The 27806-nt window shown below is 35.4% G+C and overlaps 1 protein-coding gene across 2 annotated transcripts in view; it reads left to right on the top strand.

Moving 5' to 3' along the window:
* Positions 1-9906: 9906 nt before the first annotated feature.
* LOC144642603 (octopamine receptor beta-2R-like) overlaps positions 9907-27806 on the top strand; it is a 41241-nt gene continuing 23341 nt past the window's right edge. The window contains exons 1-4 of one of the 2 annotated variants that reach the window (XM_078501610.1): positions 9907-9990; positions 13480-13564; positions 21700-21934; positions 26428-26565. The gene's annotated coding sequence lies outside the window, so the exon portion shown is untranslated. Of the gene's footprint in view, positions 9991-13479; positions 13565-15296; positions 15328-21699; positions 21935-26427; positions 26566-27806 lie in introns of those variants that run through there. The other variant, XM_078501612.1, reaches the window with a different exon arrangement.

The raw sequence follows: 27806 nt of genomic DNA, 5'->3' as shown, positions 1-27806 counted from the left end.
TTTCAAAACCTCGTTTAATTGAAAGAAAGCATTTTAATGACTCATTCTTTGTCTTTATAAATATTTGTTTAGTTAAATTAAACTATATAAACATCCTTTGAGTGCAATAAATGAAGTGATTAGAGTGCTCGCTAGTTTAGAAAGGTTCCGTTTCGATAGCAATCTAAAAAGCTTGGCGTTTCAAAGACTCTCTAGTTTATATATGAGCGGCAGAGTTTGTCTGTATTTACTGATGTAAGATAAAGGGAGTAACGCTTAAATTAAGCAATTAGTGTCAATTTGAATTGCTTTCCGTTATTGTCATAATAATTTTATGCAGGCAAATTATCGTTCTTGTATAAAAGATAATAATGGTGTCGTTTCCATTACTGTCGAGCTTTCAGCAAAATGTTTAATATTTGCCTCATTCTTCGCCTTTTCGTTTATTTGTGCAGCAGAAATAACAGAACCATTAAAATCATCATGTTTTTATTTTCAGACGACAGAATTGATGCACGACCTTTAATGTCAGTTCACACCTAATCATTTTTTTGATTCGGCAAACATTTCTTCAGTAATGTAAACAGTTCTACCACCGCTAATTGGGTCATTCATGTGAATGTAAAAGACGCGACCATTTCGGCTGGGCAATTTCGCGAATTGTTAGCATGCTTTTCGCTTCGTGAAAAAAATTCTCCACTTTCAAGCGAATGGGAAACAGATTTACAGCGAACTGAAGGCTTTCATCATTTTAATTACATTTTCTTAACATTGCTGGCCAATAATGATAATGTTACATGATGATGGAGTTAATATAAATCAACTGTTGATGGCTCAGTTTTAATTAATAAAAATAGAAAGAAAGAACTTTCTCGATACCTTTTCAACAATTTTTATGTATATTTATCACATAACCTAAATGCTGTAAATTGAGATCGCTGTAAGGTATTTCACCTACGCAATTCAAGAAATTTAAGAATGACATTCCTGTTTTTATTGATGTTTGAGTTTGGCAGAGAGCGGAATGATGGAAAGTGAATTTTTTGTTACAGGTTGTTGAATATTTCATTCCAAGTTGTTTCTAAGATTTTGATAGTACATTAGTCTTCATTCGATCGATGGCTTTTAGTTTCCTCCTTACCTGTCCACCGTACAAAAGCTAATGTAAAGAGAAATTTCATGTTGGCCACTCTTCCGGATACAAAGTGATACACTAGCTGTAACGTTTGTTATAAATATGGGCGATTGGCGGGCAAGCCATAGAGACGAGAGACATGTTTTGTCAGCTTGTAGATTTTTAAGTGTTAAGATCAGACAACAATAACTCCCCTAAAAAATCTAAAAGGGGTGGGAGGAGGGAAAAATATGACTGCGAAAGCGTACTTCCACCGGTAATAGCGGAGCTCCCGTGCGCACAACGGTGCCCCATACCTAAGGAAATTTGGTAAACCCAAAGATTTTGATGGTCATCCACCACTTGCACCACGCGTGCGTAAACTGAGCCCTCTACCTTAAAAAAGAAATAAAGAGGGAAAAATTGAGTAGAGTAAAGTAAGGAAATATTCAAGTGAAATAAAAGAGGAAATAACCATTCTCTACCAGTATTTTCTTGTTTGCAATATCTATATATTAGAATCAGCTTTATAAATAATGATAATGCTGATTTTTTAGCCACCAAGCTACCTCGTTGCCTCATATTTCTACGGTAAATTATTACAAATGTACATTGTCGAAACTAAACCTTATTTGATAAAAAATAATAGCAACCGTTTTGGATTTCCCCTGGGGCCGCCATGACCGTCATATGCTTGGTAAGGGCAACAGATTCAAAAACGAGCATCGTTTGGGAGATGAACTGAATAAACGTTAAAAAATAACCAATAATTAGTATTTCGGATTAACATTTATTCGATTTTTTAACAACTTTTTGTTTAAAAAATACAGAGGAGTTTTCCTTTAAACGTCCGACATAGCCAGATTAAATTTAATACGAGAGACTGAAAGTGGCGTAACAATTTTCAGTGCAAACTTTACCAAATACGGTTCACGAGAACAAATGCAGATTATGCGTAATTAAAAAACACATACCAATATTGTTGCTGTTGTTGTTATTTTATTATAAACAACGCAACCGCACCGGTAGAGGTAAAGTATTATTTGCCTTTGCTATTCATGTTTGCATCGAGTGCAGCTTGGCATTATCATTTCGATGTTAATGGAGAAAGTAATCAAAAAGAATAAAACATCGCTTTGGACGAACAAGGTGGATGAGAGGGGATGTATCCCGCAAGATTTTAGTATGTCGTTTGACACGCACTAAAGCACAAAAGCACTCAGTGCTTCAGAGAATTCCTCCTGTGGATGTCTCTATATTTTATGCCGCGAAAACACATAATTTAAAAGTTTCTAATCAAAACGACAAAACAAGTTTTCTCGCTTTTCCTCAATCCGGTTGCGTTGTGCTGCTGGAATATCAAAATTAATTCCAATATTTCGTTCCCCCTGCAATACTATCAGCGTACAAAGGTACTATATTCCAAAATTGCGAAGAAAACAGTTCTCTCACTAAATAAATTCAATTATTAAAAGATATATTAATTCTACAAGGATTCGGAGCGTTCATCATGTTGAAAGATTGAAGATATACAAAGCTGACACTGCTGAGACCGACAGACGACAGATAAATTTGCATGCCATTTTTTCATGCAGCTTATAAATAAATTCAATATTTCCAGTAACAACGATTGCTACGTAAAACCAACAATCACAGTACTTAAAAAATATACTAACCTCTTATGGTCTCAGGTCTCTTTTGATTCAAATCGAAGGCAGGCAGTCGAGCCCGGCGGTTGTTTAACTGTGAACTGAATCAAATTTGGCTTTATTATCACGGTTCGATTCACTGGCGCGCATCCGTCAAAGGTTTATTTAAACCAACATCTCTGCTAAATTATAATTAAAAAATGTCTGTAGAATGGGCCAGCGTTTCTTCGTTAGCACCTTTATGACTCCAGATTCAATGTGAAAAGCCATTGTGTGATTACAGTAACCTTGTAAGTTGCTTATTCCCTGATTTAATTAAAAAGCAACCTTATCTTTTCCTTTTTTGTAGTGGGTATCAGGGATATAATTATTTTTTAATCCAACCGCAATCGGCTTATGATAAAAACGGATAGGGAGTAACAAAATTAAAGGAAATAAAAAACGATTATGAAAATAATACGATTATCTTGTGGCGGTTTTATCATTCAAATTTGAATTATCTCAGTATGTCAGTCAGTTTAAGATCGATTTTTCTAAATTCAATTTCATCGCTGCTTCATTATTGTTAGATATTTTTGCCATACTTTTGTTTTGAAATTAATTCTCAAGGTATATAAAGCAAACAGCTTGGTTTAAACGTCAGCAAATTAAGGAAACAGTCAACGATTCAAGAATACCGGAGTTTTTTTTATCGCCGCAAAACAACTTTTCAGTTTTACCCACATGACTTGGCTGCGACATTGCTTAGATGATATTTACTACATCGGGGCAAACCTGGCTTTTTCAGGCAAATGCTTCAAAACATAATTGAGATAAAACTTTTAAAGTGAAATATCTCTTTCCATTCGTTTTATGAATTAATTAAAGGTTGTTTTATTTACTTAACTCATTAACACTTAAGATTTCAGCGCTGCATTGTTGAGCCCACAAATAAAAAATAAAAGCAATTAATCTCCCTCACCTTAGCTTCATAACAAAGTGAACTGAAAGATGTTGTCGATGAAAAAGTAACAGTTCTTTTCAAATGAAAGTGTTGTATATACACCGCGTTGCAGTGAATGGCGAAAAATTATCGAACCCATTCGTGTCACACAGAACTTGCCGCATTTGTCACGTGGGATCTTTTCTGTCACGTCTCAAAAATACATCTTAAGTTGTTTTGTGCTCGGATTATAAAGGATAGGATTGTATTTGGTGGAATGAAATTTAAGAGCATCCGCAAGTGTTATTTCAAAGTGGCCGAGTGATTAATGTAATAACTTATGTTTGTTCTGTTAGTTGAAAAAGTTCACCGTCCAGCTGCATCTGTTAGAACACGTACATGTTGTAATATTCATATAGGTGCTATAAGACTAGCTGCTTACGTCTAAAAAAGCTGATAAGTAAAGGGTGCCGAAAACCAATCAGATTTGAGGATTATGTCGCTGACACATTCGGAGATTGCTCTAACGTCCGTTGCATCTAAGCGTGAACACGTGATGAAGAAATGTTTTAACGCTGTATGTTTGGTTGTCAAACTTCGCCTGAAATTTGAAAGATTGTCAGACAACGTTTCGCACGAGCGATCACCAAAGTGAACTGGCAATACAAACATTTTATTTAGATACAAAGTTTGGTCAAACTTAACTTTTTTATATTAAATTTTTGTGAGATTTAAACTCCAATTTCAAGTCTTCTGCGCTTGTAAACCGGATGAAACTGAACGGTTAACAAATCGTTACGGAAAATTAATATACAAAGCCGACACTGGCAGACTACGTCGCGCCACATGTTTACAGCTCGCTAAAAGCTGTTTACAGCTTTTATTTTATTGTACGTTCGTAAATCCATTCCTTCAAGCCAAGTGAGAATCAGAAGCAAAGCAGTGGAGGCAATACTCGTCGACATTCAACTTGGACAGCGACTTATGTCTTTACTTAATGTTTACAAACCACCGTCAGTAAACAACCAGACGTTTACGAGCGACATGTGCGAAATTTTAGACGCAGCGATTTCAAACCGAGCTAATGTGTTATGTTTGGGCGATCTAAACTGCGATATTCTAAAACCACAAGACAGTGGGAAACAAGGTCGAGCCTTCTTAGATATCTGCGACATTTACGGCTTGGACAATCTCATAAAGGAGCCAACAAGAATTTCAGCTTCTAGAGAGTCTTGCTTGGACATAATAGCAACAAACTCTCCGAAATTTGCATTAAAATCAGGAACAATGGAGACAGGCCTAAGTGATCACAAACTGGTCTATACTATTCTCAACAAGAAATTATCCAAACCAGAGACCACTTTTACGAAAGGCAGGTGTTTTAAAAGCTTCGACGCGAATGCTTTCAATAAGGACCTTGCATGTGTGCCGTTTAATGTAGCGTATGTGTTCGAAGACATCAATGACATCTGCTGGGCCTGGCAAAAGATGTATACTGATGTGCTTGACAAACATGCACCCATCAGAATAAGAAAGCGTAAGGCGGCTTCCGGCCAATCCAAATTTATTACACCGGAGATAAGAAAGGCCATTCGAAAGCGAAACAGTCTAAAAAGAAAATTTAACAAAACAAGGAAAACAGATGACTGGGAAGCATACCGAGTGTTAAGAAATCGCGTGGTCTCCATGAGGCGAAAGTCTGTTATTAAACACTTTGATCATCTGTGCTGCTCACGTGCTGGAAATCACAGGGCTTTTTGGCGGTCACTACGTCCTCTTTTACACACAAAGAAACGTGCGCAAAGCGATTTGATCATTCTAAAGGAAAACAACAGAACGATTATCGATCAAGCTCAAGTAGCAGAGATTTTCAACGACTATTTTACAAATATCACCGATAAGTTAATAATCGATTCATACACTCCATTCCAACATCAGTCACATGCCTCTCGCTTACCTAAGAACAGTACAGCCAGTAAGAACTTTGCTTTTCGTTTTACAAATCACCACGAAGTAAAGCAAATACTCAACAACATCAAGACAAACAAAGCCCAGGGATACGATTTGATTCCGCCACGAGCAGTCAAGGCAGCGGCACCATCAGTGTCTGAACCGCTAAGCGATCTTATAAATACTATTATTGCAAAGGCAGAAGTCCCCGAAGGGTGGAAGAATGGTCAGATTACACCTTTACACAAAAAGGACAGCGTGTTGGACAAAGCAAACTTTAGACCTGTCACCGTGCTGCCCGCATTCGACAAAGTGTTTGAACGCATTATCCATACACAGATGAGTACGTATTTTGATACCATTTTCCACGACTATACGTTCGCGTATCGGAAATTTCATGGCTGCTCTGCGGCGCTATTAACACTTACCGAAGAGTGGAAAGAAAAACTTGATCAAAGCCACTTTATTGGTGCTGCTACACTGGACCTTAGCAAGGCATTTGACTGTATCCCTCACGATCTTCTGTTGGAAAAGCTTAGATTTTACGGACTGGATGAAAGATCGTGGTCCCTTCTTCAGAGCTATCTCTCACATCGCTACCAACGAGTCAAACTGGGAAACAGTTTTTCATCGTGGAATGTCGTTCGTAGTGGTGTACCCCAGGGGTCAATATTAGGACCGCTTCTTTTTAATATTTTTATGAACGATATGGCCTATGCTATAAACGAGAGCAGCTTACTAAGCTTTGCAGACGACACCAATCTACATGCCTCAAACGAATGTCCCCGCGCAGTTGAAAACATGATTAACCAAGATCTGTTCAATGCCAGCTCTTGGTTCAAACAAAACGGTATGATCGCCAACCCGACAAAATATAACGCCATGGTGTTAGGAAATGCTAGTCAGTGTGACATCAAGATCGAATGTGAGGGTAAAGAAATTCCAGTATCCAAGGAGATAAAATTACTGGGCATAACTTTAGACGATAAACTAAAATTTGATTCACACATTGCGGACATTTGTCGCAAGGTGGGGAGCCAAATAAACGCTCTAAGCAGGTTAAAGAACATTCTACCTTGTAATACGAAGGAATCCTTGTATAGAGCTTTTATTTTACCTTATTTTTCTTATTGTAGTCAAGTTTGGTATCACTGTGGAAGAAGAAATATAGAAAAACTGGAAAGAACAAATGCGAGGGCCTTGAGATTTGTGTACAGCGACAAGACCTCGTCGTACGAAGCGCTCTTGCGGCGTATCGGATCAAAATCAACCTTAGAAAATCGTCGCACTCAAGATATGTTATTGACTGTGAACAATATTATTCAAGGCAGGGCACCATCCAGCTTCAAAAATCTTATAACTGAAAAGAGAACAGCGTACAATCTTCGCGGTAATTTTAATCTTTCCATACCTAAAGTGAACACTACCAGATATGGTCTTAAGTCGTGGCGTTATGCTGCAGCAAAGCACTGGAACATGCTACCTCGTGATATTCGTTCCATGGCAGGCTCAAAGGACTTTTTGAAAAAGATTAGACAAACTGATTTCAATGTTTAATAATTATATTTTATCGCTTTTAGATAGGATTTTTATATTTATATATATATATTTTTTAGGAATCTTAATTTAGCTAGATGGTGTTGTTGTTTGTTTGTTTGTTTGTTTGTTTGTTTGTTTTTTTTTTTTTTTTTTTTTTAACCATTTTAAAATAGTCTGATGTAATACTTTTATACCCTTTGTTTTGATGTAAATACTTTTGTAAATACTAAACTTTTAATCGTGGAGCACCTGTAAACTAGCTAACAGCTAAGTGTGTACTTTTTCCACGTTAAATAAAGTATGTATGTATGTATGTATGTATGTGTAGTTGTGGCCTCAGAATAACATTCATTTCAGTATAACCAGTTCAAATTCATGGTCGCTAGTGCGAAACGGTGTCTGGCGCACCTTTAAACTTAGCTTTGAAGTTTGAAAACCAAACATGCAACGTTTAATATCCAATTAAAACATGTTTTTCATCGCTTGTCCACGCTAAGATGGAAAGCGGACGGTAGTCAAATTGAAGAGTTTGTGTTTTGGGTGCAACACGACCAGTTGAATTGCGGCTCGGTTTTTTAACAGGTTTTATTTAATTTCAAGACCAAGCGAAAACTTTCTCTGTAGGCAGCAGCCAAGAACGGTAAATACAAGAAGTTTTGTTTTGTATTGTGTAGTGAGGAGAAGAGGGAAGTTGCAAAGCTTGTTTATGTTTATTACACGTGTATATATAACGGTCACAAAATTAGACTGTCTGCCGACATGAAAGCGTGTTTCGTACAAAAAACATAGAAACGGTCACAAGAAACTAAGGTTTACTAACGATTTAAAGTTACAGAATATCATTGAAAACAAGATTGGAAGTCGTAAATTAAAGTAAATTTCTTCTCACGTTGCAACAAAAAAGGAGCCACCCACGTAAAGTGTTTCTTTTACTGCCGATATTGTGACAACAGTATCATCGCCTTGACTGCTGATTAATATGTAATTGTTTGAAGTGTACTGCTGACCTCTTGTCCTGGCGTTCGCTGAAGTTCTGTGTTTTGTTGAATCAAGGGAAAATAAGGTTAAACCGAAGGCAAGTAAACACGACAGCCGCGATATTTTCAAAATAGTTTATAGCAACTTATGTTAACATTTATTTACAGTTGTGCTTTTAGAGAACTTATGATACTTTGATACGAAGACGAGAGCCGTCAACAGCAACATGAGCGCGACCTGTTTTTCCATTCAACCTTGTACTGTATTTCGCAAAAGTTTAAAGCCTATTTAACTTTGTTTGTTAAAAAATCTCAGTACATAGAGATTATGTCTGCGTTTTCGAGTAAGATCAAGAGAAAGGGGAAAATTATAATTTATTCAATTAAAGATAGAGGCTTCGCCCAAGGGCGATGCGCTCGTGACAAGATTTTATCAGGAAGGCTGGGCTTAAACTTGTTAAATGGCAACTAAAGGCACCAAATCTTGTTTTAATAACTTCTAAACACCAGTATTGGGAAGACAGCTTTTTGCTCTCCCTGCCACTGAATGCCGTGCGAAGAAAGACAGGGCTCCACTTTATCGATCTACGAGTAATTACTTTCACTTGTTATGTGTACTGCCGTACCGGAAGAACGCCTCAAAAGACGTTTTCTCTTGTGTTGCAAAACTAAGAGCTCCCACCGGAAGGAAGAGTTAAGGTTTTTGGTATGAACCGAGTTTTTAAACCTCTTTCGATGAAATTTGGCTGGAACGTTGCCAGATAATTTTGTTAAAATACCATGTTTTTATTTTTCAAAAGTTTTAAGTATCCTTGTAAAGTGGATGAACGTTTTATCGCATGTTTTAAAACAGCAAGTAATCAAAATGATTACTTCCTGGCACGATGTTGATCGTTTTCTTCTCGTTCATTTCCGAGCAGAACGGAACTCGATTTATGAACAGATATATACTTACGGAAATCGATCGCTTTGTTCTGAATAAAATATATTTTCTTGCTTCGTATTAGTACATCTTTGTAATTAATGATTCATAAAACTTTCAGAAAATAAGCATTTTGTTGAGGTTTTCAGTGTTAACTCTACGGCGGTAAAACAGACTCAACACAAGATAGTCATTTGGGGTAAACTGATACCTTAAATTATAACATAGTTTTCAGGAAGTAACTGTATGTAAGTCCAATTACTATGAAAACAGGATAAAGAGTTCCTCAATTAAACTTTCTTGTGATATGAAGCCTAGAGCGTTTTTTAAGTTTTGCATTTTTCCTTCAAATACATGAAGTTTCGATGATAAAAATGTTGATAGAATTTAACACGAACAGTTTTTTCAACCATTGTTCCGTCGGTACATTACTATAAATATGAAGAAAAAATGCCAAAGGCATAACCTACGTACTAAGTATTTTTGTAAACATTGTTAAAAGTTTGAAAATTGCATGGCATTTCAAATTGATTCTTTGGCATTTACTGAATGATTTGTTGACTTGATGAGATATGTTTCGAAAGAAAGCGATTGATAGCATAAAATATGGAATTTCGTCTTGCAGGAAGAAGTAAAAAAAAAAAAATGAAAAGTAATGAAAGATGACACAAAATGTCCAAAAATATCAAGCATCATTTTACTGTGTTATAAACATATCAGGTGTTAGCAATTATGCTACCTTCTTTATCAATACAAGTTACGAGAGAGTGTAATTGTATAAAATTACTTTGCCTTGAGGGACCTGAGGATATCATATCAGTTGGCATATATATATATATATATTCCGTGCTAATCACGTTTTCACTCGAACACAGTTGAAGTCAAGTACAAACACTTTGCGAAGGTTTCCTTTACATTTCATCTCACCCCTTCACTTGGTAAGTATACTATGTAACGTAATTATTGATTTTATTAATTCTACTGTAACTCAACATATTGACTGCGAACAGTCTCTTTTGGCACCATAGTTTTACCACGAGAGAAATCATAAATACAATAGGTCTGTACTTTTTGGCGTTCTTTTTGGCACACATTACCTCAGTATGAAGTTTTAACAACGCGACGTTTTAAAAAGTCTGTTGTTTGTTCAAAAGAAGTTTAGATCTTTGGACATTATAAATGTGATGTTGCATTTTTCTGGACTGACAAGAGCCCGAATACATGTACTTTAAGTACATTGCAAATAACTCCTTGAATACGGTCCAAACTCTTTAATATATAGATTTAGCCAAGCTTAAAAGCGGAGGTCCACACCTAATATTTTCTGGTTCTTAAATTTTGTAAAAATACTGTTATTGAATTTATTCAAGAAAGATCCATTGCCGAAATAAATCATCAACTCCAATAAAAAAAAATTGCGCTTACAAAATCCTGTCATTACCCTAGACAAAAAATGATCTGAGACCACAATTCAATGAAAAACTTTAACCTGTTCAGCAGTCAGCTTCAAAAAACACATGACCTCGATGAGCTTTACACCTGAGCCCGCGATATGGTCATGTGATACTAGTCAGCGGATACCTTGTTTTGACAGCTGTCAATTGACCATAACATGGATGCCCAATATCAAAGATACAAGCCGACGTTAATCTTAACGTTCGTTGGGATATGAAAAGATGGCATTTTCCTCCCGGCCCCCTCTCGGCTTCATGGGTTTACCAAATTTCCTTACCAATGGTGCTCCACTGACGCGCTTCGCGCGATGTAGCTCCGCTTATACGGAAGGGGCAGGGAAGAGTGGCCGTATTAGGAAGAGGAAGAGTTTAATGAATTTTGATCATTTTTTAATCAAGTGAACTGTCCGTAAAAGGGAGGTGTGCGTATTATAGAGATGTCTGAGGTGAGGTTCGACTGTATTTATCGTTTCTAAACTTAAAATAACAAGCCCTTTTTTTTATATTGCGAATAGATATTTTAGAATAAATATTAACGCTATAAAAACATGACGTTTCGGCGACGACATGTCACCATTATCAAATGCAAATTTTACAAGGTACAGAACGATATTTATAGAAAAGAAAGTGTGAACCTAAATTACAATAAATGAGGCGTGGTAAACATAAAAATGTGCATAACTAAGTAAACAGTTTCGCTGGAATTGAGTCCTTTTGAGTGTTCAGGGATGGTTTCTTTTTACTTATTTATTGTAATTTAGTTTTACACTTTCTTTTCTATAAATATCGTTCTGTACCTTGTAAAATTTGCATTTGATAATGGTGACATGTCGTCGCCGAAACGTCATGTTTTATAGCGTTAATATTTATTCTAAAATATCTATTCGCAATATAAAAAAAAGGGCTTGTTATTTTAAGTTTAGAAACGATAAATAAAGTATCATTTGAATAGTGTTTTTAAAACATGCCAGCGTGTTCCAGGCAAGTGATAGAGGAAAATCTAATGACTAAGTTTTCTGCAAATATATAAAAGCCGATTTTAAAAGCATGTTTATATCCAGTCATGTTACCACGGCAACCAAAAAACAATGCCATCGTTACAATAAAAAATACCAAAGTCTATTCTTTTAACTCATATCTTGCCATTTTGGGGACCCAGGGATCAACGTCTTTTTTTAGAAAATTGGCAAATACGGCACAGGCATTAAAAACTCTGTTCAGCCTCCTTAAATTAAAACGTGATGCAAATATCTAAACTTGTACCACACTTGAACTCTTCCAATTTTTATGGATATTTCCCATGTTGTTTTAAACCATTTTACTTTTAAATCACAGAACATGAATGTTCTCTAAACTAAACAAACTTAATTTCTGTTTATGCAGTTTGAAAAAATGAAAGGTACCGAAAAGATTGCGTGCTGAGTTATTGTAATGACTTTATAAAAATTTCCCTGAGTACGGACGACTTCTAATGGCGATGCGCGCGAGGTCTTAAAATAGAATGCAAATAAATATAACCCCCACGAGGCTCAGAAAACATCAGCGTGTTCTGAGAGGAATAGAGGGAATCTATGCGAAGATTTCGTTTCTTAAAGTGTTTTAGGAACACTGGCTGTTTTAGAAAGTGTTTTAGGAAAATCGTTCGCCATTTCGGTTTGTTTGTCTGAGTCTTGTCTGAGTCGTGACGTCACTCGTGCGCTTCGCTATTCCTTCCGCGCGCAGTAACCTGAAAGGCATTATTACTTCAAAATAGACATTTGTTTTGTTAGCTTTTTGAATGATTGTATAAAAACAACAACATTAGCTTGTCATAAATTAATCAGACACTTTTATGAGAGCGGAAAAAGAACTCCTTTATTCAAAGCGCGCAAGATACTACAGAAGTGAGAAATTCAGCGAAGCTACTGATACACGGAGCAGGCAATCTTTTTTAAAGGAACTAAGGTGGGCCATTCTATTTTATTATTTATACGCTAAAAAGAGCTGATAATTTTTAAATTCGTGTAACAACAGACGCTCTTCTTCACTTGAATTAACCCTCCAATGCTTTTGTTTACAATTAAAAATTATATTGCAGATAGTGGATGTTTATTAAGGTGTAAAATTTTCACTGTCTTTGATTAAAACGATTGACTCGATTCAGGTTCGGTAAAAGAAGTACATGAAAACAGAAAATATGTTATGGAAGAACAACGCTTATCGCTATCCGGTTTACCATTATTTCTTTTCCAGCATGAATTCCTGTAATTTTGCTCGCATTCCGATCGAATGAAGTCATAGCTGTCCTCGTGCCGGTTTTGTCAAAACAGAACGATGGCGCACGACCAAGCAAAAACAAAATAAGCGTTTTGAAGATGACATCCAGTGAGCTAAACACATTAGTGGATCTTTCTATTTATATTTATCTATGACGCTAAACGACATCCTTGTGAGTTATAGGAACAAACAAGTTAAGGAAATTAACTTCTCCCGCGGGAGTTTCCATTCGAAATTCTGAATGATGTTGTCATTTTATTGCGTTACGATTCAAATTTATTTTATGTGCCTCAAAATAATTGACACTTCTACTAGCACAGCGAAAAGCAATTTTGAGTTTTGTTTTTTTGTAGTCTTAATAACGGATGTTGTGGCTACTTTTGTGGGCGGTTTAGATAAACTTTATGTTAGTTTCTATCAACTGACCCGGTCGGTGGCCAGAAATTAATCTATTCCAGGTCAAGGTTATGGTAAAATATATGACGAAACTCGAGTTTTTCAAAGCGAAAATCACTTCGCTCTCTTCTTAACTGAAATGTTTTCTTTCTCGAAGAAGGTGGAGAGTGCAATAAAGCCCTTCCGAATAAAACTATATTTATTTGACTCAAATAAGGAAACTATTAAAATCCATGTTTTGACCCAAAATGCGTAAATTATTAATTCTGTTTACCCAGCACGCTAACGTATGTAATGCCGTTTTCCATCATCTTTCCCCAGAATGCGGTAAAGTTTCCTCTGCGAGAGAGCTATCGCTAGTGCCTTCAAATAAGAGAAGGACTGTGAATGCGGAACAGAGCAAAAGGTAAGATTTTATTGTCCGGCTGGCAAACGAATGATTTTTTTCTTTTTCAGTTTGTTTTCCTTGATTGTTAAAATATAAACTGAAATAGTTCAATTTATTGGAATTTTGTTTGATACCACAATACTGAAGTGGGCGATATATTTATTCTGGTATGTAGGCAAAACAAAGTGTTTGCCGTTTAAACCATAATGTAAACGCTCTACTAGCTATAATGTTGACATTGGTTTGTTGTCTTTTTTAAAAAAATTATTATTTCAATAGATTTTTTCAAAAGTTAGGATAAAACTACGTTTTATTTACTTCACCTTTTTGGCATGCCTACACTGTCTTTGATGAAATTCGTTTTCTTTTCGTTCTGTTTGTGAATAAATTTTTAGTTCATATTTAAAATAAGATAAAGTAAATGATTCGAGTAAACATTGAAGTTATATATGAATAACACACAGGGTTTATAAATTTTTTTGGGACCTACGTGCACGGATAGCACATCTTTAAGAAATGAGCTTGATTTTTTTTCAATTTTGTCGCTTGTAATCCCACTCAGTCTTCCCAAATATTAACCATCTTTGTATCTTTTCTATTTATTTCTACCAAATTGGTGTTTTTCTATTAATTTTTATCGGATATTTTGTGGTTTCTTTCTTGGATTTGATAGCAATTTTGTATCTTAAAAAGAACTATTTTTAGTCAATTCGCGACCTAAGTTATTGCATTTCTAGCTTTCCGATTGGCTCACAAATTCCAGTTATCAGCAAATAATTGGAATTTTACCTTACATGGATTATGTTAAAAGCAACGTGTTTACAAGTTTGTTCGTGGCGACGAGAATTTTTTTTGCAGAACGTTTGCAATAATTAAGTCATGACCTCAGCCAACAAAGTGTATTTATGACTTGTTGTTTTCATGCATGCAAGCTTTGAAATGTGAACGAGTAATTCTCTGTTATGTTTTAGTTTTTGTTGGTTGATAACAAAATAATAGGTGTATTTTTAGTATGGCTAAAAACAATTAATCTGAGACCAGGCTAGTTTTTGATTGCTACTTATTTATTGTCATGGAATACGTGCATGGGGTAAATACCGTATAAAGTAGGCGTGCCTTCTCAAATTAAAGTGTAATCGAAGAGGTGATTATACGAGTGTTGTTTTGATAATTTCTTTTCCGCCTACCCTAAACGACCCTATATGGGATGAAGTTTATATCCGTCAGTTTATTGTTGTTGGATTGTTTAGTTTTTCCGTGCTTTCAATAAACTTGATTTCTCAAAGAATCATTCGATGTTATTTTCTCGAATTTGTTTTTGTTTTTAATCATCAAATAGCGATAAGTCATCCACTTCATTGGCGTTTGCCTAGCACGAAAAAAAACATCACATAAAACTAACTTCGTTTTTGTGGAGTTTTGCTCAGGTTTGGAGTTAAAATTGCTTCTTGTAAAACACAGACGGAATTTTATCGATGGCCTGTCAAGTTCCCCTCAGGTAAATTTACAAAGATCAGGGCGTTCGACGTATAATTATGACGAGCTGTGCTGTTTTGATCGATCGACTTCGTGCCGCTCAATTTAAAGTCTACAAAAATCCTCCCAGGAAGTTTAAAACGAGGACGTATATTGAAAACTACAACGGAAAGTCGGGGTTGGACGCCAAAAGACACGTAGCGATGAAAACATTGTGGTACTGATGTTTCTAAGTAGAGTGCTGATGTTTTTAAGTAAAAAGTGCCAACGTTTCTAGTTCTCCAAAGTCAAGCCTTTTTCTGTAGGTAAGTTGTTATCAAGATTGATGATACGGAATGACTGGTTAAGTTTTAAGCGGAGCACGTCATATTAATAAACAACCACCAACTCAAAAGTTTGTTATTGAAAAAACTTTTCTTTACTTTTAAGTCGGAAAGATTTGAATACTGAAATTGACGATTCGGTGTTTTCTGAGACTAAATTTCTTTAGCCTGGTTTTCAGTAGCGACGCAAGCACAAGCGCATGGATGACAGGTCTTATTTTACCGTGAAAAAAGCACAAGCGGATTGCATTTTGATGCTTGTGCTTGTGTTTGCGGCAAGCACAAGCACAAGGGTCAAAATTTGTCCTTTTTGCGTGATTGTGCTTGTGCTTGCGTCGCTAGTGAAAACCAGGCTTTAGCTTATTCAGGGCTTCACTGTTTCATCAAACTTCATTCGATTTTCCAGTCTCAAAAGTCTTCTTGCTTTGCGTATCACTTAATGGACTCCTATAGCTAAAGACGTATGATCGAAGTTTGATGCCAAGATATATTTATGATAGCCACTAAGGTATTCCAAGCTGGTTATGTTTACGACGAAGACCTAACACACATAAAAGTTACTGCTTTCAGTATTTCTTATTGAATGCATTTTGTGATTTCTTTATCGCAGAAGTTATCGAAAGGTGCGCATTTACATTGTAAAATAAATTTACAACTTCTTCTTATCATAGTGGTCACAACAATGGTAAATATATTACAAAATAAATCACAATTTCACCGTTTGCATTTCAGATAATATGTATGTTCTAATGGTGGTTAATACCATACAGAGTGCCATTTGAGAATATTTTAAAATATATTTTGTCCAAATACATTTCCTGAGAACTGATACTGCCTTTTTACGATCACTGAAATGAATTCCTTTTTTCCTGTTTGTCTTGAAATGTTGTGATATTACGTAAGCACCTGCTTGTTAAGTCCGAAATACGTTAAATAGAATTTAAAGTGTTGGCTTGCTATTAGGGATGTCGACAAGAAAAATATTTAACACAGATTGCAATAGCTCTGCACGTGCGTTATAAATCTCTTTATAAATCTCTTTATAAATCTCTTTATAAATCTCTTTATACATTTCTTTTCCATCCTTTGCTAAACAACAACGAGAAATGGCCAAATTCAACGGCGACTCGGTTTTCAAGTTTCTTTTTTGGAATTAAACGCTGTCTTCAATCTTTACCTGAGGAAAATTCTAGATTCATATAAGACTAAAGCTATAAATTCACTTTTTATCGACACTGTCTTCGGAGTCGTTGTCGACGTTGCTTTAGGGCGCGTTAGGAAACCGCGACGGCAACGTGAACGAGAACGTCACCAAACAAAAGGTTTAATGAGCAAATTAAAATAAAAGCCCTGTACGTGCGTTTTATATCCTGGTACATAACTCGGCCGTTCTCTGCAACACAACAACGCCAAATGACCATGTTCTGCGTATGTTATAGAGCGCGAACGACGTGGGCTAAATTTTGGAATTTCTATTTGATATGATGAACGCTTTCTGACATATTTAGCTCCAGCTTGCTCCTAAACCAATAGGTACACTGAATACATTTGGATAATAGCGAGATTCTCAAGTAAAATATAAATTCATCTTGCACCAGGCGTTGTCTTCCGCGTCGCCATCGTTAAACCTCTTTCTGTTTGGATGGATATTGTTGTCTGTTGAAAAATTGTCCTTTTTAATGCAGAGCTAAAAACAAAAGTATAAACAAACCGTTTAAACAACAACAAACTTTATTTCACACAATCATAATATGTGCAATATTTTCACCTTCCGCAATTAGCGTAGCTATTCGAGGCGGGAGGTGAAGAAGAAAATGAAGAAGAAAAGAATATAGATTTACAAAATGGTAATAACTCATCCGTCTACATTGAAGAAAAGAAAAGAATAAAAGAAAACAACAACCTTAGTTGCAATTGTTACTTCAACTGAGTATTTATATTGAGTTTTGTCTGCTGTTTGGGTATATTTTTAAAATACCAGTATATTTTTATTATGCTTTTGTTGTGGTTGCATTTCTTTTAAATACTGGGAAAATAATCTTGACCTCAAAGTTCATATTTCAGTTCATAAAGCTCTCCTAGTCAGGAGTGGTCAAATATATTTCTCAGAATATATTTCTGGGAGTAACCTCATTCTGTTTGGAAAAATTTTTTTTATCTGTGGAAGAATTATCTTTTTTTCATGCAGAGCTAATTTTTTTTAAAAAAAATAATAAAACAAACTTCAACTGAGCATTTATATTGAGTTTTGTCTGCTGTTTGAGTATATTTAATAACAGTATATTTTTATAACAATTTTGTTGTGGTTGCATTTCTTTTCGTCACTGTATTAATAATCCTGACCTCAAAGTTCATATTTCAGTTTATAAGGCTCTCAGTCAGTAGTCAAATATATTTCTCAGAGTGCCAGGGGGTATTTCGGTATTTCTGGAAGTAAAACCTCATTCTGTTTGGAGGGATATTTTTATCTGTGGGAAAATTATCCTTGTTCATGCTGAGCTAAAATAAAAACAAAATTAAAAACAAAACGATTAAACAACAAACTCGGTTGCAATTGTTACTTCAACTGAGCTTTATATTGGGTTTTGTCTACTGTTTGGGTATGTTTAATAACAGTATTTATTTATAACGATTTTGCTGTGGTTGCATGTTTTTTGGTTACTGGAATAATAATAATCTTGACCTCAAAGTTCATATTCCAGTTTAAAAAGTTCTCCCATTCAGTGGTCAAATATATTTCTCAGAGTATATTTCTGGAAGTAACCTCATTCTGTTTGCAGGGATATTTTTTCTGTGGAAAAATTATCCTTTTTCATACAGAGCTAAAAACAAAACTAAAAAAACAAACCGATTAAACAACAAACTCAGTTGCAATTGTTACTTCAACTAAGTATTTATATTGAGTTTTGTCTGCTGTTAAGGTATATTTAATAATAGTTTGGGTATATTTAATAACAATATATTTTTATAACAATTTTGCTGTGGTTATATTTCTTTTGGTTACCACTGGGATAATTATCGTGACCGCAAAGTTCATATTTCAGTTTACAAAGCTCTCCCAGTCAGTGGTCAAATATATTTCTCAGAGTATATTTCTGGAAGTAACCTCATTCTCTTTGGAGGGATATTTTTATCTGTGGCAAGATTATACTTTTTCATGTAGAGCTAATTAGAACAAAATTATAAACAAACTGATTTAACAACAAACTCAGTTGCAATTACTTCAACTGAGTATTTATATTGAGTTTTGTCTGCTGTTTGGGTATATTTAATATCAGTATTTATTTATAACGATTTTGTTGTGGTTGCATTTCTTTTTGTTACTGTATTAATAATCTTGACCGCAAAGTTCATATTTCAGTTTATAAAGCTCTCCCAGTCAGTTGTCAAATATATTTCTCAGAGTGCCAGGGGGTATTTCGGTATTTCTGGAAGTAAAACATCATTCTGTTTGGAGATAATATTATCTGTGGAAAAATGATCATTTTTCATGCAGAGCTTAAAACAAAATTTTAAACAAACGATCAAACAACAAACTCATTTAAAGTTGTTACTTCCACTGAGCATTTATATTGAGTTTTGTCTGCTGTTTGGGTTTTTTTTTATAACAGTTTATTTTTATAACAATTTTGTTGTGGTTGCATTTCTTTTGGTTACTGGGATAAAAATCTCATATTTCAGTTTATAAAGCTCTCCCATTCAGTGGTCAAATATCTTTCTCAGAGTATATTTCTGGAAGTAACCTCATTCTGTTTGCGGGGATATTTTTATCTGTGGAAAAATTATCCTTTTTCATGCAGAGCTAAACAAAACAAAATTATAAACAACAAACTCAGTTCAGTTGTTTCTTCATCTTAGTTTTGTCTGCTGTTTGGGTATATTTAATAACAGTTTATTTTTAAAACAATTTTGTTGTGGTTTCATTTGTTTTGTTTACTAGGATAATAATCTTGACCTCAAAGTTCATAATTCAGTTTATAAAGCTCTCCCAGTCAGTGGTAAAAAATTGATATAATTTCTTTCGTTCTTGCAGAAAAAAGACACTTTCGGAAAAGAGAGTATTGCTCGGGCCTTCTCTTCTTTATAAAGTTTTTATTTGTATGTGAGAAACAATGAATTATCCTTTGGGAAAAATCGTAAGTGCATTCTCTTGAGCTATACATGCGTTCGTAATAAAAGATCTCCAGCACCGAATGAGAAAACCGATAACATTGGCCAAAAAGCTTGAAAGATTTATGAGTTTACGTAAGTTAGACAGTCCCGTGGCGTTTCATATATATTATCCAAGTGGGGTAAAATTTCATCTCAGTGAATTATTGCTTCGAATAGTGAAAGGTCACAATCCCAAAGGGACATGTAAAAGACATGGAAAAATGCAGTCAAGGATTCGAAGTTTTTTCGACTCAATTCATCTCGCGAAGAATTTCTAGTTGCGCAGGTAAAAGTCAGTATCAAAACGTAAGTTTTAAGTTTTTTCTTAACGTCTGTGGTTCGCTGAGCAAATGCTGTATTCAGTGTCATCCAAGATTTTAGTATCTGCTGAGATGTGGGTTTTATTCTGATGGTAATTTTTAAAAACAAAATTATCATTTCTACCTCCTCGCCTGATAGATTTCCTCGGTGTGGGTAAAATCCATGTTGGATTTCTTTCGAGAACCCACCAAGAGAGTGTATTGTAAAAACAACAAATGCGCGAAATCGGTAGAATTTATCACAAGGCTAGAAACCGGATGCGAGCAACACTGGACATTATCCGTAAACAATTGATGAGGTCGCAGAGTATGGTCAACATTCATATCCAGTGATCTGTTTCCTTGTAATGAAAAAAGTAAAGTTTACATCACAAATTAAAATTTAAACCCATGGGCATCAAATTAAGGAATCTGAGTTTGAGCAGGTCTCTTTTGATAACGAGATGTGAGCGGGAATTCAAAGTACCTAGGGGGGCCACAAGTTTTTTAAAGTTATGTTTTAAGCCACATAAAAACGTTCCATTTGAAAATAATATATCTACCCTATTATAATACTGGTCAAATATTAGTACATTCTGCTGAAATGCAAGCTAAAAAATCTCAATATTCAATGCTGATAGCAGATCATGTTTTGCTATTTTATAGCGGAGGGCAATAACAACAAATCGTAGGCCAAATATTAGTTTTGGAATACAAATGCGAAACATTTAACAATTTGTGTTCTCCTACAATTGCTTGTTTTTCCTTCCATATTTTTTTCTGTCTATCTTAATCATTTTTCAGTGAAGTAGTACTTTAAATAAGGCAAAACATCGGGTATTTGTTTATTTAAAATAAGATCATTTGCGAGAAATTATGCCCCACTCATCGTGAAGTGTAGCTACAACAGTATGTACGAAAATCTGAGCCAATATGGATCGGGCAAGATTATGAGACTAGCTTTATTCTGCAACAACGAATTAACAACGAAAATGAGAAAAATTAGTGAAAACTGTTACAGAACTTGTTTTGAGTGCGAAACAAGGCTTCATTGCGCCTCTTCTCGGGTATTTTGGTTTTATATATTTTTTTGTAATTTTTATTTGCAGCGCAGCATCTGCGCATTGTTTTGATTTCTCAGGGTCAAGACTCCAACTTATTTCCCCTCATGAACAACTTTGGTTGTCGCTGAAAAATAGATGTTTATGCACATGATATAATTTAAATAAACAACATGCTTCACAGAATTAGGCCACACGAATTCTGTAAGAAAGACGAATTATCAATAAAAGGCTTGGGAAACCAGTCGTACCGGCGATTCATGTAAACGCTTGAATCACAAGTAAAACAGACGGATTAATTTACCGCTTCTAAAATAAAACAAAAATACAAATTAAAAGCAGTTGATTTAAAATTTATTCAAATATACCTGAAGAAAATGTCAAAACAAGGGCGATTCTGAATTTGATTTACGTGAAGATGAAGGGGGCTGTTTAAGCTGTAATTTATAGCCTTCTTTTGGCGTTTTGCCTTTCGGAAAAATCATTCTTTTCTTTTCTTTTTCTTTGTTCATTTTGTCAGTTATTGGCTTGTACTAACCACAAGTAAATTCCGGTTTATAAGCGATTGATTTGCTGTCGATACATTCTGACATGAACAACGCGAAAAAAAAATAAATTACCAAGATCAAGAATGACAGTTGATAAGGGGCGAAAGGAAAGATAAGCAATCTATAGAACCTCGAATGGGTAAATACTTTAATCGTTTCCGACAGCAGTTTTCTTTGACCGTTTTCGACTTTTGTTGACGCCAGTTCAGTTCAGGTCGCGAGACAAACTTTAAAACGAATTGGCTGTATTTTTCATGATATAAATATGTGACATTTCTCCTTTGTCTTCCCCAGGCCATCCTGTGCTGTTAGTAGGCCAAGGTTAATGTGAAACAGGCTCGTTTGTCAGGTGTCTCCGTCCCGATTAAAACAATTAGTCATCTGCTGGGCATCCCTAGCAGTGGTTAACCCATGTGAGCCAATGAAAGCCAAGCTCAGTGATTAAATAACATCAGTTGAAGAAGATACGAGAATTATTTTGGCTGGTACAACTTCAGAAGTCGGGTGAAGACTATTGAAAATTTTGAAGGCAAGTATATTTGGTCGTTTTACCTTTTTAATTCTTTAAGAACTGATTCAAACCATACATTTATGTCGTTGAGTCATTTTATCTCACTATTTCAGCGGCGGGTGTGTTTGTCAATTTTCGATGGGTTGCACTTAAGTTACATTTAGTATACTGTCAGGATAACTGCATGCATGTCGATTTCTGAGTTGAAACAATCCATAGTTCTTGTAGAAATCGTAAAAGGTGTATCAAATGCAAGTTTGAATCGCTTTCGCAACCGAATAAAAGTGTGATAAGGCAATTCAAAAGCTCGAGTCAAAATTTAGTCGATTTTTGTCAAATTTACAAATTCAAGCGCCGCATTTGTGGCACAAAATCGAATTTAAAGTTAATAATTGAATACTGGAGTCGCATTATAGTGGACAGAAATGCCACTAACTATCATCCAGTATCGAATTTTAAGAAGCATATTGTAGAGTAATACTTCAGAGCAAGGATTAGGCCAAGGCGTTTTGTAAGAACAAAGGGAATTGCCTTCGCGGAATTTTTTTAGAGCTAGTTTAATCATTTATTTATTGATGAACAATTTTTTTAGGGCGGTATGCTTAAGGCATATTGTAATGACCTAAGAAAAATAATTCTGCTTCATTTACTCTGTTTGCTTTCACAATGTTCAAATTTAAAATCCTTACAAATACTAATTTAATCCTTTGTTATAAACACATACACTCAAGAAAGTTACTCTTAAGCAATTTGTTCCTTCGAGCAAAGAGAAATAAGGGGTTAAATAGTCATGACAGCCACTTGCAAATTTGGAGTGCTTTTTAATTAAGAGAAAGTTCTCCAAAATTCTGTCATACGTGTTGGCAATTTCTCATTACGAATTTAAAATGTCCTACAAAATTCTTCAAACGCGGACATTACAACTTAAGTAATATGTGTTAGTTAATCTGTTTTTTCTGCTTTTATCTTTTAATCATAACACACATTCAAGAGAAGTTCAAAAAGATTTCGTGCGTTTGCAATATGAGTTTGTCATATTGACGACAGTTTTGAAAATTTCTCCACCCAGCTGCCTTCCACCCCTTAGATGCAGCTGCTTTTGCATTTTTTTATTTGCCCTTTCTATTTTTTTCAGCAACCTAGCATTATAACTCACCATATTGAAAGCTTAAATGGATTTGGCCAAGCCTAAGTTATTTACTTTGCCCTTTATTTAAATCTGAATTCACTGACCACAATGGAGAGTCAATCAATCCAAAAAACACGTGGCCTCGATAATTTCTTCACCTGAGATGTGGTCATGCGATGTGGTTATGTGATACTGGTCAGCAGATATCTTGTTTTGACAGCTGTCAATTGACCATAACATGGATGTCTAATGTGAAAGTTTACCTTTTGTTTTCCAGTATGCTTAGCAGTCTGCTTATAATGGTTGTTATCTGTACGTACAGCTAGTAAATTATGAACATTGGTCTCTCTTTCTTTTTGTTTTAATGTGGCGAGTTGTATTAGAACGACGCAGGAACGGAAAAGAAACCCAGACCGTTTAACCTCTGAATATACAGCCCCAATCGTAACCTTTTGCACGTTTCGGCGGGGTTCAGGCAAATTTTGGTCGAGCCAATATTAATAATGCCGCTGGGAGACCGAACGAGTCTGTTGTGCCGCCGAAGCGTACTAAAACGTTACGATTTGGTATTTACCGTACCCAAATTCGGCCAAAAATCCGGCGATACTTGATATCGCAGGAAGTGGACAAGACCTCTGATTGGCTAAATTGCGAATTTAGGTGCGTGTTTCTTGGATTATTGCAGCACTTCTACCAAATAAGGCTAAAGGCCAATACACACGAGGGGTTTTGCTTTGGAGCATGCCCCAGAAGCAATCCCTCGTACAGTACACACACTGGAGCATTTTAAAGTTTGCTCAATTTGTCCCAGGATCTTTCTCCAAAATATTTAACCGGGTTAATACTGTGGAGCATTTTGCGGAAATTCTACTCCCGAGGATGAATTATACGCATGAAATCATTGGTACACACGAAGGAGCTTTGCTCCAGCAGCGTGCCCCTGCGGCTTATGTATCCCGGTAGCAAAACCCTTCGTGTGTATCGGCCTTAATACCACATAAATACTCGACAATGTATAACAGATGTACTTTTCAAGCTTGTCAATATTATTATCAATTTTATTCTGCAAAAGTTTGTTTTTGAGAGGCAACAAAGTTTTGGGAAATTTATTCGTTACTCTACATGTGAAAAACTGATCTTGCCGATCTGATTTCATGCGGTGGACAAAATTGTCGCGTCTTTTTATTCAAGTGTCAACTTTTATCAAATAATTTTAATCACTGTAAATATTACATTAGTTCTTAAGGCGGTGCTTTTAACTAGTGATCGGCTGCTTTGGTTAGGACCACTGATATGGGGTTATTAAAACATTTAGCGCGCGGTTTTAGAAAAAGCAATGCAACATCTTTATTAGAGTGCCTCTAACGGAGATTCATTAAATAAATTAAGATAATATAGCCACTTTTCTTTAACGTACATTTTTGATAAGCCTCAGCGAAAGAAAGAAAAAAACATCAACATGGGAGCACTGCTTCGACCGCAGCTTTCGTTTGAAAGGTCACACACTAGGATTAAAATTAAAACAAATTATCTGACTTGAGGTTTCACTGTAAGAGTTTTTTTTAAGGGTTATTCAAGGGATTAACCTTCTGGCTGGTGGAGATGTGTCGTGTGAACAATGCATTTAGATGGTTTATTTTGCCATTGCGGTTAGAAGCCACGGGGCCGAAATGAGATTAGAGAAAATGACTCGGAGGTAAAAATTCCCATTCAACGTTGTAGAAAGTAGAGCAGATACTATGTATAGCTTCAAGGAAATACGAACCACCTTTAATTGGGGACGCAAAGGTTGCGGCACGATATAAATACTTCTAGGTCGAATGCTTAAAGTCAAAAGAAAAATGGCAAAATGGCATCGATATGAAATCTCGCTTCGCTTTCGAATGGTAATGAAATGTGCTGTTCGAGAAAATTAAATAATTGTTCGGTGCAATGAAAGTAGTTTAAGAAATAACTTGAAACACGGGATCTCGATTAACTCTAAGGGAGCGATTGATTCGATTTACGAATCAATTTTGTGAATAAATGTTTGTTCTGATTTAGTGAAATATTCGTCTTGAACAGTAGTAGAGTGGTACTAGCCGCAATTTTTTTTTATAACTATTTCACTTTCAAAAGAGATGTTGCACTAAGACGGACAAGGTAGACTTATCTGTTACGTCTGCCGGAACTACGCACAGGAGTCGCAAAAATGCCAAATTTATAATCGCTTTCTTAATAACATATAATTTTTGAATTTTCGTATTTTGTACAGATGTCATTTTAGATAAGATCTTATTTTTTTTATATTTTTACATTTTTTTTAACTTTTAGATATACCGTTAGGTTTATGTCATTTATTTTTTTTGTTTTTTATCAGGCGCTCTTTTGACAACCATTTTTATCGTAAAACTAAAGTGACTCTGTATTAATTAAGACTTAAATACTCTTTTCTAGGAATTTGCAAATTTATGTTTTTTAGAAATTTGAATTTGAGCCTGGCAGGAAGTAAGTTTCAAATCCATTGGCAAAATAATTAGTTTGTTTTGGAAGTAGTTTATTATTATGCAACATACTCTGCTTTAATCAGGAATTGGTCTATTTGATCATTCTAGTCAAAACAAAATATAATTGATAACCCTGCGATTTTTACTCATATTAAATATTTGCATATACATGTACAATTTATTTATATTATTTATTTTTAGCCGGTTTGTATTCAAAGTTCTGTTCGTTATTTAAGTTAAACATATTAACCTGACAACTGACGAAGGAAAAGTTCTAAGAAATGAAAAAACGTAGTAAATGAACTATTTACTTCCGCCTTAATCTGTCAATTATTCGTATCACTTACAGTTCCATGACTCCATATTGACGGAGACATGCTGCGAAATTGAGCATCTTTAAACGACACCAAAATACTTCACGGTTGGAAACATTTGGGCAAAGTTAAATATGCTCACAAATATTTAGCTCAACATCACTTCTTCTCATAGCATTTGACTTGGTACTTAAGCAAATTTCCACCGCTGTCTTTGCAGTCTCATCCATTGCATTTTTCTTAGAGCTCCGCGCGGTTTTCGAAGATGTCTCGGCCCAGACTTCGCTTAAGCTTATCCACACATCCACACATCAAACAAAAACAGCGTGAAATTTATCGTAGTTACATGCAAGATAAAATTTGAATTGTCTCAAATTTGATGCGAAGCCCCCCCCCCCCCTTCCTTAGCAGTATGAAAAGGATTGCCGCATTAAAGGAGACTGTCAAGTTTGCAGCATAGATTATAACGGAAAACAATGGAGTTATATTTACATGCATGGGTTTGTATAATTCAATATATTTAATTTACCCGCAAGAAATGATTGCGTCTGACAGGTGCATCCATCTATGTTTGTCTTGAAGTGTCTTGCTGTACGCTGTCTGTATGTTGTGAAAGAAGACCGCAACAAGCTAGGAAGGCATCGAGAATTGAATAGAAGTGAAGGAAATCGGTGAAGTTATTCGCATGAGCGGGAACTCGCGATAGAAATCGCAAATTCGGTGAGTAAATCAAGTTGCGAGTGTGGACCTCGGTACACAAAAATATATAATCTTTCCCGATCTTTGTTTGACATATTAGAACTTTTATGCCAACCCTTTTGATATATTGCTTACAGGAAAAATCTAAAATTTGATTCATATTTTTTTATAGATTAACGTTTCACTATTCGCGTTTAGACTCTTGCACGTAAATAAAATAAAAAACAATGAACTCAAACCAAGTGAAAAACCGGATTTGAACATTGTACAGTTGTACCGTTAAGACATGATAGTAACACATAAAAGCTATCAATTCGTGAGTAATATGATTGTAGTATACCGCTTGTAGGTTTACATGATCTGAAAGCGAGTAAGTGCAACGCAGCTCTCCGAGTCATATCGCCAAGGCAGCTGCCTCGAAACAAATAGAAATTAATGCTAAGGTAGTATTTCGCTCAGGTACCATTTTTATTGAAACACTAGAGATATTGATCGTTTATAGTCGTTTTATTTTGACATGGACTTTGAAGTTCATAATAAAAATAATAATTAAAGTTTGCAGTCATCTGAGTTCGAAGCTGAGTATGGTTGACTACTGCACTTTAATATGTCGTACTTGTGGAGTTTATCTGCTCTGAAGCACTTGTCTAATTACGCCGGTGGTTATTACGTATGCTAACGCGAATTCTGAGTCATTTCTCGCTGTAGCTACGCCATCAGAAGATAAAATAGACACTTATTGCACTCGTCAAGCTCATTTACACTCAAGCACTTAATTATGTCTTGTAATTGCAGATGCTAAACTGAACCTAAGGGCGCTTTCCATTATTCAAAACTGGCTGGCCAGGCCGGTATATTCGAAAACAGAACTCCACTGTATGTCAGATTTGTCCTGCCAACTCAGTCAATTCATAAATATTATAGACTATTGTGGTGGATTTGTGGGAAAATCTCGTGGAAGAGGTCTATTTCACATTCAAAACCACCCCATTGGCGGGCCAGCTCTGACTAAGCCCTGATTCATCCATCGCTGTATTCACCGCTTTCGCAACATGAAACAGACGCTTATCGCACTTATGGAGCTCATTTTCACTCAAGCACTTAATTACGCCTTGTAATTGCAAATGCTAAACTGAATCTAATTCATCCATCGCTGTATTTATAACTATCTTAACATAAAATGAGCGCCAATCGCACTTATTAATCTCATTTTCACTCAAACACATAATTACGTCTGGTAATTGCAGATGCTAAACTGAATC

The sequence above is a fragment of the Oculina patagonica genome, chromosome 2, assembly GCF_052425735.1.
Source record: "Oculina patagonica isolate OP01 chromosome 2, crgOcupat, whole genome shotgun sequence".
Classification (NCBI taxonomy): Eukaryota; Metazoa; Cnidaria; class Anthozoa; order Scleractinia; family Oculinidae; genus Oculina; species Oculina patagonica.
This window is presented reverse-complemented; position numbering and strand designations above follow the sequence as displayed.